The 5,026-nt window shown below is 46.5% G+C and overlaps 1 protein-coding gene across 6 annotated transcripts in view; it reads left to right on the top strand.

The window, feature by feature from the left end:
• Positions 1 to 5,026, top strand: part of COL11A2 (collagen type XI alpha 2 chain) — a 168,232-nt gene that overhangs the window by 46,488 nt on the left and 116,718 nt on the right. The gene's annotated exons all lie outside the window — the stretch shown is intronic.

Raw genomic sequence — 5,026 nt, 5'->3', positions numbered from 1 at the left:
GACGCTGTGTGCGCATGCGCACAGCGTCTATTCACCGCTGCTCTACAGCAGAGCAGTGAGTGATAGGGCGCCTTCCAACTGCCTCCTCCCCACCGCGGGACACTGCGGCCCACGAGTGGGACAGTGGGACAGTCCCAAAAAAAACGGTACTGTCCAGCAAAAATCGGGACGGTTCGGAGGTATGCTATAGCAATACACAGCCTCCATGTCCCCGGGGCACACACTGTATTAAATTTACTAAGGTGGGTTTTTTTTTTTTTTTTTAGAACTGGTGATGTTACCCATAGCAACCAATCACATTCTATCTATTATTTCCTAGAATCAGCTAGATAGATGTTAAGTAGAATCTCATTGGTTGCTATGAACAACATCACCAGTTCTAAAAAATCTCCCACCTTTACCCCACTGTGACTGGGTGGACATGGCAGTGAATGCTACCAGACAACTGCAGATTATCCTGAGGTCTAAACCCAGGTCTGGCCAACCAGTGGCTCCGTTTTAGAATTCCCTAACAGCAAAACTGTGGCAGGGCATGCTGGGACTTGTAGTCTCATAACAGCTGGAGAGACACAGGTTGGCTAGGTCTGTTTAAACCCTCAAATGAAGAATCTCATAGGCTGACAAATGTAGTTTTTTTTTTTTATTAATTAAAAGCACCAATGTGAAAGGCCAAGGTTATAATATGCACTCATATTCTTATTGCAGAGTATATTGGTTATATGTCAGTGGAATAGCAGATAGACCTGTACCACTGTAATGTAGATGTGCTGTGGTATATGCAGTGGGGCTGAGTCTTCTCTGGATGTATATATAATTTATACTCAGGTGGATACAGCGAGGGAAGACCTGCAGGATATAGCACTGTATATACACAGATGCTTCGGGAAGGGTGTGTGAGAGACTGTTCGGTATACACAGATGTGCACAGACGGGTACAGGGAGGGGCGTTTTTAGGGCTCTGCTCAATGGCTATAACAGACGTTGTTGGCATTTTCACTGTGAAATATTTACAGCTGCCAATTTCCATTCTCTCAGCCCCATCGCTTCCAGACACCTGTGACCCTCTGAGGTCTCTGTGCGCTGAGAACGTTCAGTGTGTCTCTCTGCGACTGTGTCTCTCTGCAGTCGTGTGCATTTGTGTGTCTCTTTGTAATACTTACCAATAGCAACTTTTGTATTTCTACAATGATCTGCAACTATGGGGGATATTTAATTAGCCATGAAAAGTCTTCTGGTGCGAAAAATGGGGGATTTTTCACATTTATAAAAACAAAAAACTTTTTTGACTAATTGTTTTCTGTCCAATTAAATTGATCCCCTTTTTTCCCCTCGAAAAAAAATGGGGCTGATAGAGCTGGTTATCGGGGAAGGTATGGCGCAAACATAAATCCCTGATGGCTGCCGACATCGGAGACAATTGGGGGAGGGGGGGGGGAGGGGTGGGGGGAGATTAGCCACAGGTAATTGAATATCTCGCTATGCATCTTTTTGTAACACATAGGCAGATGTACTAAGCTTTGGAGAGTGAGAAAGTGGAGAGAGAGAAAGTACCAGCCAATCAGCTCCAAAGTGTAATTTTTCTAACCCAGCCTACAACATATATCTCTTTCCACTTTATTATTGTCTAAGGCTTAGTACATCTCCTCCAGAGTGTTTATCTGCAGTGCTCTGCAGTTACAGTATCTCTGTGCAGTACTCTGCACCTATGTGTCTCTCTGCAGGGTTCTATGCAATTCTGTGTTGCTCTGCAGTGCACTGCAAATATGTTTCTCTCTCTGCAGTGCACTGCAACTATGTGTCTCTCTGTAGTGCACTGCAACTATGTGTCTCTCTGTAGTGTGCTGCCACTATGTGTCTCTCTGTAGTGTGCTGTAACTATGTGTCTCTCTGTAGTACACTGCAACTATGTGTCTCTCTGTAGTGTGCTGCCACTATGTGTCTCTCTGTAGTGTGCTGCAACTATGTGTCTCTCTGTAGTACACTGCAACTATGTGTCTTTCTGACTGTAGTGCACTGCAACGATGTGTCTCTTTGTAGTATGCTGCAACTATGTGTCTCTAGTGTGCTACAACTATGTGTCTCTCTGTAGTGCGCTACAACTATGTGTCTCTGCAGTGCACTGCAACTATGTGTCTCTCTGTAGTGCACTGCAACTATGTGTCTCTCTGTAGTGCGCTACAACTATGTGTCTCTGCAGTGCACTGCAACTATGTGTCTCTCTGTAGTGCGCTACAACTATGTGTCTCTGCAGTGCACTGCAACTATGTGTCTCTCTGTAGTGCACTGCAACTATGTGTCTCTCTGTAGTGCACTGCAACTATGTGTCTCTCTGTAGTGTGCTGCCACTATGTGTCTCTCTGTAGTGTGCTGCCACTATGTGTCTCTCTGTAGTACACTGCAATTATGTGTCTTTCTGACTGTAGTGCACTGCAACTATGTGTCTCTCTGTAGTGTGCTGCAACTATGTGTCTCTAGTGTGCTACAACTATGTGTCTCTCTGTAGTGCGCTACAACTATGTGTCTCTGTAGTACACTGCAACTATGTGTCTCTGTAGTGCGTTGCAACTATATGTCCTCTATAGTGCGCTGCAACTATGTGTCTCTGCAGTGCACTACAACTATGTATCTCTCTGTAGTGCGCTGCAACTATGTGTCTCTCTAGTACACTGCAACTATGTGTCTCTGCAGTGCGCTACAACTATGTATCTCTCTGTAGTACGCTGCAACTATGTGTCTCTGTAGTACACTGCAACTATGTATCTCTCTGTAGTACACTGCAACTATGTGTCTCTGCAGCGCACTACAACTATGTATCTCTCTGTAGTGCACTGCAACTATGTGTCTCTCTGTAGTACACTGCAACTATGTGTCTCTGCATTGCGCTACAACTATGTATCTCTCTGTAGTACGCTGCAACTATGTGTCTCTGTAGTACACTGCAACTATGTGTCTCTGTAGTACACTGCAACTATATATCTCTCTGTAGTACACTGCAACTATGTGTCTCTCTGTAGTACACTGAAACTATGTGTCCCTCTGTAGGACACTGCAACTATGTATCTCTCTGTAGTACACTGAAACTATGTGTCCCTCTGTAGGACACTGCAACTATGTGTCTCTCTGTAGTACACTGCAACTATGTATCTCTCTGTAGTACGCTGCAACTATGTGTCTGCAGTCAGTAGCGGTTCTTGCCACGGGCAAGCAGGACTTTTGCCCGGGGCGCCGCCTTCCGGAGGGCGCTGGCGCCATCCGGAGGGCGCCGCACCGTGGCAAGATCCGCCACTGCTGCCCGCTGTGTCCCCCGTCCGCCTCCGCTGCCCGCTGCCGTCCCCGTCCTCGGCGCCTCCTGCGAAGGGAACTAGACGCTATGCGTCTAGTTTCCCTTTGTGGAGAGTAACTGCTGAGCGGTGCGCGATGACGTCATCGCGCACCGCACAGCAAAGGTCCTCTCCACGAAGGGAACTAGACGCATAGCATCTAGTTTCTCTTCGTGGAGAGGACCTTTTGCTGTGCGGTGCGCGATGACGTCATCGCGCACCGCTCAGCATTCAAGCGTCGCTTGCAATGTACAGGGGGCGTGACTCACCACGCCCCCTGTATTATGCCACGCCCCTTTCCTGCCCGGGGCGCTCTGCGCCCTTGAACCGGCCCTGTCTGCAGTGCGCTACAACTATATATCTCTCTGTAGTACACTGCAACTATGTGTCTCTGTAGTACACTACAACTATGTATCTCTCTGTAGTACACTGCACCTATGTGTCTCTCTGTAGTACACTGTAACTATGTGTCTCTCTGTAGTACACTGCAACTATGTATCTCTCTGTAGTACACTGCAACTATGTGTCTCTGTAGTACACTGCAACTATGTATCTCTCTGTAGTACGCTGCAACTATGTGTCTCTGCAGTGCGCTACAACTATGTATCTCTCTGTAGTACACGGCAACTATGTGTCTCTGTAGTACACTGCAAATATCTCTCTCTCTGTAGTACACTGCAACTATGGCCCTCATTCCGAGTTGATCGGTCGCAAGGCGATTTTAGCAGAGTTACACACGCTAAGCCGCCGCCTACTGGGAGTGAATCTTAGCTTCTTAAAATTGCGAACGATGTATTCGCAATATTGCGATTACAAACTTCTTAGCAGTTTCAGAATAGCTTCACACTTACTCGGCATCTGCGATCAGTTCAGTGCTTGTCGTTGCTGGTTTGACGTCACAAACACTCCCAGCGTTCGCCCAGACACTCCCCCGTTTCTCCAGCCACTCCCGCGTTTTTCCCGGAAACGGTAGCGTTTTTTCCCACACGCCCATAAAACGGCCTGTTTCCGCCCAGTAACACCCATTTCCTGTCAATCACACTACGATCGCCGGAGCGAAGAAAAAGCCGTGAGTAAAAATACTATCTTCATTGTAAAATTACTTGGCGCAGTCGCAGTGCGAACATTACGCATGCGCACTAAGCGGAAAATCACTGCGATGCGATGAAATTTACCGAGCGAACGACTCGGAATGAGGGCCTATGTGTCTCTGTAGTACACTGCAACTATGTATCTCTCTGTAGTACATTGCAACTATATATCTCTCTGTAGTACACTGCAACTATGTGTCTCTCTGTAGTACACTGCAACTATGTGTCTCTGTAGTACACTGCAACTATGTATCTCTCTGTAGTACATTGCAACTATATATCTCTCTGTAGTACACTGCAACTATGTATCTCTCTGTAGTACACTGCAACTATGTGTCTCTGTAGTACACTGCAACTATGTATCTCACTGTAGTACACTGCAACTATGTGTCTCTGTAGTACACTGCAACTATGTATCTCTCTGTAGTACGCTGCAACTATGTGTCTCTGTAGTACACTGCAACTATGTATCTCTCTGAAGTACACTGCAACTATGTGTCTCTGTAGTACACTGCAACTATGTATCTCTCTGTAGTACACCACAACTATGTATCTCTGTAGTACACTGCAACTATGTGTCTCTGTGGTACACTGCAACTATGTATCTCTCTGTAG

This window comes from Pseudophryne corroboree, chromosome 8, assembly GCF_028390025.1.
Source record: "Pseudophryne corroboree isolate aPseCor3 chromosome 8, aPseCor3.hap2, whole genome shotgun sequence".
Lineage (NCBI taxonomy): Eukaryota > Metazoa > Chordata > Amphibia > Anura > Myobatrachidae > Pseudophryne > Pseudophryne corroboree.
The sequence above is the reverse complement of the archived record's forward strand: the minus strand, read 5'-3'. Positions and strand labels throughout refer to the sequence as shown.